Source organism: Anabrus simplex, chromosome 7, assembly GCF_040414725.1.
Source record: "Anabrus simplex isolate iqAnaSimp1 chromosome 7, ASM4041472v1, whole genome shotgun sequence".
Classification (NCBI taxonomy): Eukaryota; Metazoa; Arthropoda; class Insecta; order Orthoptera; family Tettigoniidae; genus Anabrus; species Anabrus simplex.
This window is the reverse complement of record NC_090271.1, coordinates 70,029,004-70,045,358: the sequence shown is the minus strand read 5'-3', so window position 1 is coordinate 70,045,358 and position 16,355 is coordinate 70,029,004.

Here is a 16,355-nt window from a genome sequence, read left to right as displayed (position 1 = left end):
GGGGGTTATTTATTACTCGTCATGCATTGATAAGTCTGGTCTTGAAACATCTTTATGACTTGAATCTCAGTTATAAATCAAGGATTGAATGTTGAATACACTTGCTACAGTCAGTAAACTCTACAACTTATTTCTCTTATGCACTTTCAGCAAGCTTTTGAAGCATAGTCAAAGATATTCATTTTAAACTGCCAAGTTTCTTTCCTAGTGTTCTATAAACATTTGCTGATTCATGTTCGCCACACTACTATTAATTCTTACTTGAAGAAGAGAAAGTAAAATACACAGTATTGGTTGGACCATAAGTTTGGAGACCTAGCTGCAGAACTTAGCTGGGCTCGAGATGAGTAGGGTGCTCTTGCTGAATCACTCTCGATGACTTGTGGAAATAAACGGAAATTCTTCTCCCCCATTCTTGGCGACCATCTTGATGAAAAGACTAAAAAGTTTAAAAAATCCCCTGAATGTCCTGTGATAACTGAAGAAACACATGATTGATGCTGGTCAGTGTTGAATGAAGAACAGTGTGTACATATGAGTTAATAGCAATAATATAAATACACAGTATTTCACTTTTTCATTGTCCGTCTGGTGGCCATGATCATTAAGGTGTCAAGTCAGTATGGTCTGATAGCATGGTTAGCTGCTTTGAATCTTGTTGGCTGAAAAAAGTTCACCATGAAGATGTTGGCCGGGAGGATAGGAGAAGTGGTAGTATATCATTTCTAATTGCTAGTTTGCATGCCAAAAGCTGGGTTTCAATTCCATACCTCTCCATGTTGTATATATCAGGTGAGGGAATGTGACTCTGTTGGTGGGGATTCATCCATCAGATGGGGACGTTATGCCTTAAGCAGACCCCTTGTTGCTATTCAACAGGAGTAGGCTATATGCAGGCACAGGGTATCAGCCTCTCCTTTTCAAGTGTGATATATCACATCATTCAATTCATCTCTGATGAGGTCGATATAAGGAAGGTTATCCGGCTGTAAAAGCTCGCTACGAAGATTCGTCTCACTTCATACCTGATCCTGTAGAGGAACGGGAAAGGTGTTTGACACATGTTATTTGCTATAATTTGTGTTCCAAGAGAATGTATACAGTACTTTTGATTGTTACTGGATACATTCTAGGAAGTACTAGGCAATGTGCTACTTACAAGGGGAAATTGGGAAATTAATTTTCAATGCAGCTGCTCCATTTTGGGGTCAAGTGAAATGAAACTACAGTATAATAATAAATGACTGCAAGAAAAAATAAAGTAAAAGTTGTCCAGTTTTGTTTGGAACTGAAAGTACGAGGTGGATCGAAAAGAAACAATTTTTTCTTATGGAAAACTATTTGGTTCTGGATATTCAAAGCTGGGAGATAGTTGATTCTTGTGTTACAGACGACATTGGCTCAATAAGCAAGTGATCAGTAACTAATGAGCAAAGAGCATGTATGTTAGTATCATCCACATTCTACAACACTAGCGATGTTGCAATCATGCCCAAAGAGACAAATACCCTAAGAGAGACACCAAGAACATCAAGATTTCTTCATGACAATTATCGCCCCACATTGCGGCTTCTGTTCATGTAAAAGTTGAGAAGTATGGCTGGGAGGTACTCAGTCATCCACCATACAGTCCAGAACTTGCACTATCTTTCGTCTCTTCAGACCACTTAACGAAATTCCTAGGAAGTCGTTGCTTCGGATTGGAGAGAGAAAGAGAGAGAGAGAGAGAGAAAAGGGAAATCAGCTGTGCATTGGTGGTTATACTCCCAGGGAACAGAATTTTATGAATGAGGCTTGTTCAGCTTGGTATCACGATGGGAGGAATGTCTCGAGAGACTTAACTCATATGTTGGGGGGAAGAAAAAGAAAGGTAAAGTATGGTATTAGTGCATTATCTTTCATTTTTTCTACTTATTACATATTTCTTTATGATCTGCCCTCATATTGACATTGAATTACCTGGAAAGCTGTTAATTATTTACTGGATATACTTATGTTCAATGAAAACTTCAAAGCCCTCTCCCTTTAGGCTAAAAGACTTTTCATCTCCAAGATTCCATCCACAAACAAGAAAAAATAATCTAGCCAGCGATGTGCATTGTCAGAAAATGAGTGTTAGGAAAGTTGTAAGAACAAGAGCAGTGTGAACTGCCTGTTGAAATGTACCCTTGTGCTTCAACCTCTGTTTTGAGGAATACCATATGTAAAAGTAAGATACAAATGCATTTTATTAGTACAGTATTTCAAGAAAAATATTTTTTTCAAGTCTTTCAGTAAAATACAACAAACGTTTGATCACAATAATTTGAGATAAATCTATTACCATAATGTGTGGCACGCATTTTCTGCTCGAGGATGATGTGTTGTCCATAAAGCTTTTCCGTGCTTCTTTTTCATGTAGGTCCTTGTATCCTCAAACTGTGGATCATTTATTAATTTTCTTTATTCTGAGGTTGATTAAATACATCGGCTGTATGTTGAATGCCCTACTTATGAATTTGAAAGTCATTCTTATCCAGGACATGCATAAACTGTGATGAAATATGTAATGGAAAGAGTAATATTTTGGTCAAGTTCTTGTTTTGACTTTCAGCAAAGCCAGAGAACAACTTCAATGTTTTTTTGAGATTTAATGCCTTCTGGTCCAGCTTCTTGACTAAACCTCTTTTCAAGATGATGCAGAAAGTTATGCAAGACTGATGCAACTTCATTCCATCTTTCTGCAGACTGATCTCTCCAAGAATATGTCGATGTGTTTTTCACATTTTGGACATTTTCATGAATTTCAAGAGTTAGGTTGTACAACCAAAGGTGTCAAGCATAAGAAGTCTCTGAAATTCTTATATGAGAAGTGGCTGGTTTTGTTGCATGTGAAATGCTACTTTTAGGACATCAAATTTCTTCAACATTTCATAAAACGTTTTAGCACAGAATTTGTGCAATATATGACATCCTGTCAGGTCTACTCTTTCAGCTTGGGATGTTGAATTATTTTTGATCTTTATTTTTAATTCTTCTCAAAATGGCCATGTGTCTGTTTTTGGGTACCCAAACCCGATATTGAATCATGTTTGGAAAATTCTATGAAATTTCCTATCAGAGGCGATTGGTTTTCAAGCAGCCACCTGGGCTTCTCTTCATATTCACTAAATCTTTTTGACAGATTTGGTGGTGGTGATTGTTTTAAGAGGAAGTACAAATGGGCAACCATCCTCTATTGACACTAGTCAGAGGGAAAAATGGAAGTGAACCAACACTTCAAAATTGAAGAAGCACAAGGCCCACAAAGGGTGTAAAAATGAAAGATTCCCTAGCTCTCCACACACAATACCATCGGGGCTGGAAAAGAACAAGATTTGACCGAGGGCGATCGAATAGCAGAGATGAAAGTGAGGAGCCTGGCACAAGTAAGTGGAAGCAATACCAGGACTCGTATTGATGTAGGGGAGTTACCGTTATAAAGAGGAACTTAGAATAACAGGTACTCATGCCAGTTTGTGTCCATAATAACATATGAAAACTGAATTACACTAACCCAATGGGGCTGCCAAGATCTGTTATTAGCCGATGCTCTGTGAATTGTAATACAGCCATGATCCGATGAGATCCAGTACTGTAGAGTGGTGATGGACTACGCTCTCACTCGAGACACAGGAGGTTGACGTCACATATCTCGAAACCAATTCTCCTGTGCTGCGATCTGTGCAACGCCCCATTAACTACGAGTGTAAGCTTGATGGTATATCATCAGCATTTATTGCGTGAAATAACGTTCTCATATGGAAACGCATGTGGCAATAAATTTTGTCAAAAGCCTGGAAAAGTACTGCATGTTGAACTATGAGCCCCTTAAAACCATTAACGAAAGTGAAAACAGAGTGTCAGTATCTTAAAGCGGTTCACGAGTTATTTGAGGTGGACATCTTAGCTGAATAACCCTGCATAATTTGTTGATAGGATGTTCCCATATCTGGATATCTCGCAATTGTTGTCGACAGGGTAGCTTCTTGCAATGGAGACCAGTTCGGTTCTCTGTGAGGATTCCCCTTCAGTGATATTACGTGTTTTTTAGTGCTGGACAACCTCTTAATAAATTGGAACTTCATTGACTGTTTCCGTTATGGTCACACACAGTTTACCATGCATCTGTTATCTTCCCTAACACAGCTTCTCAATTTTTCCGTTCCTTCTGACTATTTAAAATAAGGCAAACACACCTAGCCAACATTGGAAACAGTCATCAAGAATGGGACTGCTAAAATTGAGAAGAATGCTACTATTCTAAAATTTGAAATTCATTGGCGATTTTCCATCACGTGTCACATTTCACCTGGCACGTGTCTCCCCTCAAGCTTAGATTCTAAAGTTTTTCGCTCCCCTCTTAACTATTCGTGGTGAGGGTGACTACAAAGACAGGAGTCTGAAAATCATAATTTATAATTTTCATTTCTGAGTTGACGTTTGACTTATATAATAGGAATCAATCGAGGGATGTTCCACCATTCAACACTTTATATAGTGTGTAACATTCATTAAATGAAGACCAGTTTTGATTCCCATGGAATCATCATCGGTTCAAAGCAAATAAATAAATCAAGAGAGTGTTAACACAACTTCAACAACTTTTGAATGTTTGTGCTCGGAACAATCTAGAACAGCCTCACTATTTTAATTGACGTATTCGGCAACCCGATTTATTTCAATGTGTTATTCTGTCCTTGTCTTTTTTGTACTTTTTCTTGAATATTTTACGGCTGATGATGTCTACAAGTTAGATGAAACATGTCTCGTCATATTTTAAATAATGTTGTTTAAATAATTAGACAATAAACTTTTGGTATTGTAAAGGTGGAATATTGACTTAACCTTGAAGGACAGAGAAGAGCACGCTATCAACAACTGTCGCCGTTTGAGAGGGCTCGGATAATTGGGCTGTGTGAGGCTGCACCATCACTAAGGACTGTCGCTGCACGTGTTGGCCGACAGGCGTCTGGCTGGCCTGGTGTCGAGAAAGGTCGATGTGGGTTGACGAAAGGCATAGGGTCGTCTTTAGTGATGAATCGCGCTTCTGTCTTGCCCACAATGATCGCCGGAATCGTGTGCGCCGACGTACCGGAGAGAGGGGCCGCCCAGATCTTATTGTCGAGAGGCACACAGGGCGAACACCAAGCATTATGGTCTGGGGAGCTATTGGCTTTAATGTGAAATCACAATTAGTGCTTGTTGAGGGCAACTATGACTGCTCGACAGTACGTTGATAGGGTACTCAATCCAGTGGTTGTCCCTATGATGGCGAACATTGCTAATGGGATGTTTTGGCAGGACAATGCCCGGGTTCATACTGCACGCATCTCCAGAAAAGCTCTCCATGATATCACAACCTTAGAATGGCCCGCCAGATCCCCGGACCTCAGTCCTATTGAGCATGTGTGGGACATGATGGGTCGACAACTGGCCAACCACCCTCCGCCACACACGACTCTGGAACTGACCCGTGCAGTCCAGCAAGCATGGGCCACAATTCCTCAGGAAGCGATCCAGGGCCTTATTGACTCCATGCCTCGATGAATTCATCAATGTATTGCAGCTTGTGGTGGGCACATCCTGTATTGATTGTTGTCCAAACTTGCGGTCAGAGGGACCTGAAAGTGTAATCATCGAATCACAACTGAACACCAGTCCTGCATGTTCAATTACAGCAATGTAGCACCACTCCTTCTGGGTGTTGCAATTTCCATTTTCCTCAGTGTACGTGTAGTCGAATCATCGATGTAAAATAAAATGTGTGTGTCAAAATTGGCGATCTTGTGAAAGTGCCGATGTTAAGGCAGTTTGCCAAGGAGTTGGGGGAACATCCTTCGTTGTTTTGTAACCGCTTGATGTTGTTGAAGGTAAAAAGTTAAATGACAGTACAGCCTTGGTTGTATGGCACAGTAGTCGCAAAAGGTGGATGTCTGTGGGGGAAAAAAAAAAAAGAGAGCCAATCCAAAACAAGTCACCGTCCCCTCTTAAAGTCAGCAATAAGCAGTGCACCTCCAGCTTCCCTAGCGGCAGGGTGACAAGAGCAAGGAGTAAGGGAGTAGGTACTAGCAAACCAGTCTCCAATAATTAAAGTCTGAATACATGCATTAGCTCTCATTTCACTGATATAGGGCTGTGCCAGTTTGAACTGTGCCACACCGAATTCTGTTCAGTCTTGACCAGACTATCCGAGACAGATTGAAACCGGCTAGTCTTGTATTAGGGTCACAGATTTGAATGAAGCCATGAGGTGATGAGTTTAACCATGTGTCTCTCCAGGTATTTCGGAGGTTGAACTGAGTGGATGTAAGATTCATAGCCATTGTGTATGTTGATTTTGAGGATTTCAACCTGGTTGTGGAGAGCTGTTTGATGTGATGAATAGGAAGAGCGTCATTCTTCTCAATCCCACAGCACAGACAGGCCTGCTATCTCCTGATCCGCGTTGCCTGACAGAGTTGAATATTGACCAGTCGACAATGGGAGCTGTTCAGCCCCACATCGCACAGTATTCAGCTGGGAAATATGCGATGACCAGGGTGGTAGTTCTGAGTGTGTTGCCGTCAGCGACTCGTGATGTTCCAGCTAACCTACTGGATAGGTTGGTAAGATTTTTTAGTTTTGAAGCCATTTTTTCAATATGATATCGGTAAGTCGGCGCCTTATACAGTGTCGCACCTAAGTACAAGGCATGTTTCTATAAGTAAGTACGGTTTTGATATAGAAAAAATGTAATGCATTTTTTTTTTACATGTAAGCTTGTACTACTTCTCAACATAAGTTCCAAGCATGTTAAGGCACTTGTCATATCATGAAACCAGCTTCTAAATTCCATTCTCATAGAAATCTGCCACCTGATGTGCCAGCCACTGCAGCACAGTTGTTATTAGGTCATCATCATCGTCGTTGTGGTGCTGACCTAAATGCTTTCTCAAGTGCAGGAATGAGTGATAGTCACTAGGGGCTAGGTGAGGACTATACAGAGGATCTACAATTGACAATTCGGCTTAGAAATTCATCACCTTCATTACTGTACCGCTCAAGGAATGTCAAAGCACTGTCTATGCACCTCTGTCAGCATCCACAGTACCCAGTGTGAGCACAACTTCTGGTAATTTAAGCATCCTGACATAATTTCATAAAGAACACTCCTTGAAATTTCAGGCAACTCACAACTTAATGATGAAATCGTAAAATGTCTGTTTTTTCCTAGAGTTGCAGTGATGTTTAAAATCAGTTAGGCATATTTGGTAAAATATGACAACCTTGGTTTTAAACCGTTTAATACCAGGTACAATTGGTGTAATGAGTTAGATTGGTAATTTCATTGCGCATAAAGAAAAATAGGATCTAAAAACTGTTACCCTGTACAATACTGCAGGTATTTTATTTCTTAAATATATTCTGTAGTCCAAAATATGGAAATATATTATTTGATATGTAACTTAAAATTGTGTGTAAACTGTACCTGAAATATTGGGAACAGAAATTTCATTATAAGGAAACAATGTCACACATTTACCACATGTAGGCGACTGTACATGATAGCAAAGTATAAAAATATAATTTTCATTGAAAAAGAACAAAAACAAAGAAATTTCCAATTAATCACACTTTGCTCTGCTGATTCAGTTGGAAAATATGAATAGTGGGACCAATGTTTCTTGTTAAAGAGCTCTGAGAAGAGCTGTTTCCACATGGTGTCTTTGACATAATTTGATAGCCAGGAGATTCTAGGATAGACTGGCTGCCTATCGCTGTTGCTCTCTTAGCACTCGGGGAGGACAACATAGATGTTGTTGTCCTTCAAGAGACTCATGTTGCTAATGAAAAACAACTTCGTACTAGAGGTTGTATTGCTGGGTACACGGCACTAGGAGCAACATCATGAAGCATATGGAGTGGCCACGTATGTCCGTAATGACATCAAAGAAGCTGAGCTACTATCTCAAAGCACAGAAGAAAATGTCCATCAGGTTGTTGTCAGACTTAATAATGTCTCGATCATCAACATCTACAAACCACCATGCATTTTATGGCCTCAGTATGTTCTACCAACTGCAGAACATCCTGCGATTTATGTAGGGGATTTCAACAGTCATCATGAACTCTGGAAGTATTCTAAAACAGATGATTGTGGATTTAAATTAATGGACTGGTGCGAAAGTAATAACCCCCATCTAGTATTTGATGCTAAAGATAGAGGAACTTTTCGATCAGCTGCATGGGGTAGAGATTCAATTCCAGATTTATGCTTCGTCAGCTCCAATATAAATGGAAATCCCTCTCACACTACTGTGGAGCCCATCACCAGACTATTCCCCACATTGTAAGTGATTGTCAACTACGGGCTTATCCAGGTAGTTTGGAAGACTTCCCATCTCCAACAGCGGAAGCACTACAGTAGATTAAAAAGTTGGACATTCAGATATAAGAGATAACACTAATGCCTGAAGTGAATCAATGTTTTTGTTATTGTGTATATGTTGTACATCTATATATATAAAATAAGAGTTTTGTCTGTACATTGCTCAGAATTTGAAAAGAATGATATTTCTGTATCGGTCATGTCCACAGTAACAAGGAAATGCATTTTTTACTTTTCTGTAATTTCTGTTTGTATGTATGTATGGATGTACACGCATCATTAGAAAACGACTAGAGAGAATTTAATGAAAATCGGCATGCAAAGTCGGGGAATAAGTCGCTACAATGTAAGCCATAAATATTGTCTTATACGCTGATTGAAATGGTAGTTTAGGGAAGGCCTAAAATTTAATTTTCAAATATTTATGTTATTAGTGGTCCTATCATAATAAAAATTGGTATGCAAAGTCGGGGAACAAGTCGCTATAATCTAGGTTATAAATAATTTTATTCGCGCTGAGTGAAATGGTAGTTTAGGGGAAGGCCTAAAACTTAATTGTTAAATATTTACATTAGTGGTTCTATCTCACTGACAATTGGTATATGAAGTCGGAGAATGAGCCACTACAATCTAGGCTATAAATTATTTAATTCACGCTGAACAAAATGGTAGTTTAGTGGAAGGTCTAAAATTTAATTCGCAAATATCTATATTATTAGTGGTCGTATCGATAAATACTACATAACCAAAGTTATATAGAATTAAATTTCCGACCATTTATGTCTCATACATTTAACCGTACCGGCTATAACAACACAGATATTCATGAATTTGTATTTTTGTTGCTAACTCCATATCAATGCCAAGCCACGAGAAAATGGTACAACAGAATTTAATGAAAATCGGTATACAGAGTCGGAGAATAAGAAAGTACAGTCTAATCTATAAACAATTTTATTCATGGATGAAATGGTAGTTTAGGGGAAGGTGCCTAAAATGTAATTTTTAAATATCTACGTTATTGGTCCTATCGAAAAGTGCTACATAAAAAAGTTATAGAGAATACAATTTCCGGTCATTTATATTTTATTCAGTTTTAGCATACCGATTATGATAAGAGTAGTATTTCGGAGTCGGAAGGAAACTAAATGTGAAGGCCTACAATATCGAAAGCGCATAACATAGATCAACAATAACATTACATTGACCATTGTTTGTTGTGATGATTTTTGTCTCTTATGCTGCCTCTCAACTCCGATAGATGGGATTGCTGCTGCGTACCGAGTACAGTATAATAGCCTGCCTGAATATTGGCGGGAAATAGCCGGGGAGTTAGAAAACTTTCTTCTTTAGCATGCCATTCCTCTGGTTCATACATTGTCTGATACTGTTGGTACATAACAGACTGGTTCATCATAGTATTCCATCTATTCGATCCCTTCTCTGACGCGCTGTTTTGATTGAGCAGTGTGCACATTTGGCAGAGGCTCACTAATAGTAGTATGACCTGGTCTAGAATTACAATTTAGGCCTATTCCAAATTATAGCAACACAATTCACTAAATAATTCAAAATTCAACCCTGAAAAGAGCAGTTTCTTAAGAAAAGCATCCTCCTCTTCACTTTTATTAAATTCTACATTGATTTTATTCCAAATTAGCAGCGAAGAGGAGTTTTCTCCTCTGGCTTGGAGAAAAAATTTGCCTCCAAGTCAGATAGATTTTTCCGCCGCCAGTGTAGTGAAATGAGATTTTCCGACTCATCGGGTACTCCTAGGAAACAGATTAGTAAAAGGGCATAGGTTTGCCCTGAGACTCTCCACTATTTGACACCCCCCCTCCCGCCCCCGCCGAAAAAAGAGGAAGAGTGTTCACAGATCATGGCTGTCTGCGGCTTGGTCATTTCAGCTCTAGAATTTTGGACTGTTAGATTGGTAGCATAGTACTGTTCGTTAAAAGTGAGAAAATGTGTGGTTTTTCATTTAATCAAGTATTTCATATGAAAGTATTGCTTTTAATCGCACCATTCCTACTGACATCATTGTAATGTATGTTCATTTCAGTTGGGAAAACCACTAATACAGTCTTTTTGAGGATGTAAAAAAGGCAGGTAGAGAGGGAGCGTCTACCATTACAATAAAGCTCCCCCACCTGATTGTGACTGATGGTATGCAAGCGGGTCTACCATTACAGTGAAAATTTCCTAACTCAGTCTTCATATGAGAAAAGATGTTTGCTGACTTCCCCGTTGCGTTTCTAGAGTAACGTTAAAGAGCTATACAATTTCATACAATCTTACAACGTGTACACTACCTAACCTAGAATTCTATATACAATGTAGAATACCGTAGCGAAGCCCGGGTACATCAGCTAGTTATGTATATAATTTCCTTGCCATACGCTAATAATAATAATTCCAATTAATCTCCAGAACATACAAAAAAATAATGTCTGGTAGTCTCTAATTGTAATTAAAATTAGTCATGTCTTCACAGGATGACTGGAATGTTTCAATGACCTGTGTGTCACTCTTGTACCTGAGGTTCCACTGTATATAAACCATTTTTTCAGTCGTACCTGGAGACAGTCTGTTTCGTAGTGGACATTAGTACTGCCTTCTTTAAATGCTGTAACCCACTTTGTTACCATTCCTTCACTCATAGTATGTTCTCTATATACTTCTCTACTAATCTGCCTATGAATTTCCACAGCTTTCATATCTTCTGCATTAAGAAAACGAATCACTGCTCTGATTCCCATAGCGAACCTGAAATATTTGTCCCGAATGAGTAAATTTATGATACCAATATAAATGGTCTGTTATTGGACATTATAAATTTTCCAGCTAACTCATTCCTGGTTGCCAGCGTTTTGCCTCAGTGTGCTAGGTCAGGCTCATCAGTTGGTAAATAGAACACCCACCAAGACGCATGGCTAGTGCATACCATGGAGGCCGTTGCATAGGCTACTTTGAGCCACCGGCAGTGTCAATGCACTATGAGAGATTTTGTCTCATCTTCAAAAATTAATGCCTGCCTGGCCATCAGATGATATAGATGTTGATTCCCATAGGGAATCTGAAATATTTGTCCTGAATGAGTACATTTATAATGTCCAATAACAGACCTTTTATATTGGTACCGGTATTATGCTTCTGTAATGGCGTTTGTGGCTAGCCTACAGATGTACATACTGAGCGCGCATGCTCTGATCGATGACCGAAGCGCTGCAGTGGCCATATTTAAAAACGGTACTACTTACTTAAAAAACATGCCTCGTACTTAGGACAGCTGTTGTACTTGATAGTGATTGCTGAACTTAATTCTAGCATTGTAGTTTGCGTGTAGGTTGCCAAGGAGCAGCCACTTTCTGAGTGTATTTATCCAGTCATCCATCTTCTGAATACATTCGTTCAGTATACCTAACCTCTGTTGCATTATAGGTGGTGTTCTGAGCTGTAAGATTTATGTCTGCATAGATGAATTTTTGGGATAGAGTTTCAGGCAGATAAATAACATAGGGGATAAAACTGATGCCTGCGGCAGATCATTGTTGGGTGTACGGAATCTGCCCCTGATATTTTCAATGTGAAGTTGGAATATCCTGTTACTCAACATATTGCCAATGAGGGTGACTGTTTTAAGGTAAGGAACTGTCTTTATGAATTTGAGGAGTAGTCCTTTCCTCCAGAAAGTACCGTAGGCTGCTGAAAGATCCAGGAAGGCAGAAACATTTTTGAGATTCTCCTCAAAGCCAGTTAAGGCAAAGACTTGATCACAGCAATCTTGTTTTGGGGAGAAACCAGCTTGTTCGACAGGAATCAGGTGGTTAATTGCTGGAGCAATTCTATTCAGTAAGAGCCTTTCAAGGCTTCTACATTGATAGAGGGATGTTTTCTTGATGGTATAGATGTTGAATCCAGTAACTCTTCTAAAGAGAATGGTCATGAATAAAATTAGTGTGGTTGGATTTCTCGTTCTAATTGCTTGAATTCCGATCGTATCTCTCTGTAAAACTACTTGTCTTTCTATCCTGGATGTAGAAACAAGGGGTAGCTATGACTTCTACATTGACAGATTTTTTTTCTTGGTGGTATAGATTTTGAATCCAAGTCTTCTTATGAGGGACCATGCTTTCCTGCTTGAATGGGTAAAATTAAAGTTTTCTACAGTCTTGGACCATTTCTCCCTTCTAGCAGTATCCAAGGATTTCAGCGATTCAATTGCTTTCTTGTAGCTGCTGTCTTGTTCAAGCTTAAGCGAGTTGTTTCTTCATTCTAACCAGGAACATAGTTTTTGTCAAATCATTTACAGATGCTTCTTTTGGTAGCAGACTTGATTAAAGCAACAAACTGGTCATAGTTCTCAGGGATTGGTTACGCTCATCTAATGTTGGCATCTGTATATCAGGCATACATATTTAATCAGTTTTTTTGGAAGTTCCAGCAAGGTTACGGATATGAATATGGATCTTATAATTATAGGACTGTGCTAAGTGGAAAGTCATTCAGAACTTTGGATTTGTGGCAGAGTCAGATTATGTGAGACAAAACACAGATCAGGAGAGTATTCATAGTTCCATTGATTACAATAAAATGTGCCTCAATCTTTAGCATCATATATCAGCAAACGATTAAATTCATTCATTCAAATAACTTGTCACCACTTTTGTCATATCCTCTGAAAGTATGGTGGCTGTTGAAATCACCCGGTATTACACTATCCTGAGCTACCAGTGCGACAGGATTTGACCAACAGACCCTTGGAGGCTTATAGATGTTCATGATGGTAACGTTCTGTATCTTGATGGAAGATGAGAAGACTTTTTGGCATTCAATATCATTCTTAATGTAGATGTCAATCGAATGATACAGTTTCATCCTACGATAACAAGGTCATTTGCAATAATATACAATGTTGGAAAATTTGAAAAGCAGCGGAAATTGATAAGATTTCTGAAGATATACTAACGAAGGCAATGGACTGGGATATAGTACCATATCTGAAGAACTTATTTCATTACCATTTGCATGAAGGAGCTATACTAAATGAATGGAGAGTTGCTGTAGTATCTCTTGTGTGTAAAGGAAAGAGTGATAGGACAAAGCCGAAAGATAAACATCGTGAACATCTGTGAGCCTCCAAGGGTATGTTAGTCAAATCCTGTCTCACTGGTAGCTCAGAAGGATAGTGTAATAGCGGCTGATTTCAACAGCCATCATACTTTCAGGGGATATGACAAAAGTGAAAAAAATGGTGACAAGTTATTTGAACGGATGAATTTAAATAATCTTGCACTGACATATGATGCTAGAGATTAAGGCACATTTTATTGTACTCAATGGAACCATGAATACTCTCCTGATCTGTGTTTTGTCTCGCATAGTCTAATGACTCCAATGCCTCGAATCCAAAGTTCTGAAGACAAAGTGAAAGACAATGGCCAGTCAGTTTGATATGTGTGGCGTGTAAGCTTTGGGAAAGCATTCATTGATTATATTACACTTGTGACATTATTAACTGCTTTGATAGAAAGCAGTTCAGGTTTAGGAAAAGTTATTCCACTGAAGCTCAACTTGTAGGATTCCAGATATAGCACATATTTTAGATTCAGGTCAAATGGACTGATCGGCCATAGCTATAAGACTCCGGAGTTCAGTCTCACACTGAAGATCTAGTCAGTATATGTCCAAGTTACTTGTTGAATTTCTTTTCTATTTATAGAGAACCTACAGATATCAGAATTTTTGTCTTTTTGAAGTTGATTTTCTTCGCTCAGTCAATTAACATTCTTTTTTTTCAGGATTGTTTGAACTTCCTGCCAGCAAAGCCAAATCATTGGCAAATTAATATTTTGAATAATTGAATAACTCTGCCTCCAACGTTTACACTTGTATTGATTCTTAATGGACTGAATCAGGATTGACTTGGCAAAGGCACTGAACAGTTCTGGTGAGAGCAAGTTGCCTTGCCTCAACCCCACCCCCTTGTAAGTAGGGGCAACAGAATAACACCCATGGTATCCGCTGCCTGTCATAAGAGGAAATTAAACAGGGCTCCTAGGCGACCTTAACTTGGGAGTGTGCAGTGGCGACCACAGGGCCCTTAGGCGAGTCCTGGCATTGCTTCCACTTCCTTGTGCTAGACTCATAATTTTCATCCATTCTATCCAACCTTCCTTTGTTAACTTGTTCTCTTCTGACCTTGATTGTATTATGTGTGGAGGCCTAGGGAGTCTCATTTTCACACCCTTCCTGGCCCTTGTGTTTCTTTGGCTGATACTTTTATATTTTGAAGTGTCTGATCCCTTCCATTTTTTTCTCTCTGATTAGTGTTATAGAGGATGACCAAAAATATGGCTTCCAATTAAGATAGCTAAATGAAATTCAGGAAACTCAAATCATCACAAATTACCAGTGTGGCATGTGTTCATAGGCTGGATACCACACCTTCCTAAGACACTGGCCGGCTAGTATGCCAGTAACAACACCACTGCAAGCTATCCTGTGATAAGCACGATGCAGTGCCGACATACTAGGGGAAAAAATACATCTCCACTTGCTAACTGTATATGCCCTCCCGGACTAGCATGACCACTTCCTACTATGAATTTTTGTGTTCATATCTTTATACGACTTGATTTTACACTTGTTTATTCCTTTTCAATACTTATTTTAAGAAGCAAAAATTGAGTTAACAAATATTTTAATATTGTGGTTAGTTTAATTAAAACCATTGAGATATATGTAATTTTAATATTCCCCACTCCAATCTCAACTGAATTACTATCTAAATTTACATTCATACATATCTTATGCACATTCTCTAATGTAAATGTATTTTAGGATAACATTCCCCTTGAGAAAGTTGACAACCCTGCTGTACGATCATGGATGGAAAAATACATCCTAGGCTCCAGGAATTTATCTACCGCTGACTGGCTGAAGAAACAATATTTCCCAATGTGTGTAGAAGCAGCTAAGTTACAAATAAAAAGACTTTCTTGTTGGCAAACCAATTCCTGTCTTTTGTGATGAAACAACAGGTCACGGTGGTAAATTGCATTTTTACAGTACTTTTTTTTTTTTTGATTTGTTTTACATTGCACTGCCATGGGATAGGGAAGGCCTAGGGGTGGGAAGGAAGCGGCCGTGGCCTTAAGGTGCCGCCCCAGCATTTGCCTAGTATAAAAATGGGAAACCACACAAAACCATCTTCAGGGCTGCTGACAGTGGGGTTCAAACCCACTATCTCCCGGATGCAAGCTCACAGCTGTGCGACCCTAACTGAACGGCCAACTTGTCCGGTGCAATACTTTTAGGAATTTTAGATGGTGAAATTTGTCAGCAGCTATATCCATGCTCCTGTAGTTTCACAGAAGCAGCAAATACAACCAACATCTCAGGCAGTTTTGCAGACTTATTTCAATAATGTTATAGCCATTTGTACTCCATTTCCCTTATATGCTGAAATGTCCGGCTAAATGGTTAATGTGCTGGCCCTTGGTCACAGGGGTCCCGAGTTTGATTCCCGGCAGGGTCGGGAAATTTAACCATCATTGGTTAATTACGCTGGCACGGGGGCTGGGTGTATGTGTCATCTTCATCATCATTTCATCCTCATCACGACGTGCCGGCCGCCTACGGGTGTCGAATCGAAAGACATGCACCTGGCTACCCAAAGTCCTCGGACACATTCCAGCACTAAAAGCCAAACGCCATTTCATATGCTGAAATTGGGGATCATTTCTATGGTTTCACCAACTGGTGCCGTCCGACTCGTTGGCTGAATGGTCAGCATACTGGCCTTTAGTTCAGAGGGTCCCGGGTTCGATTCCCGGCCGGGTCGGGGATTTTAACCTTCATTGGTTAATTCCAATGGCCCGGGGACTGGGTGTTTGTGTTGTCCCCAACATCCCTGCAACTCGCACATCACACTATCCTCCACCATAATAACACGCAATTACCT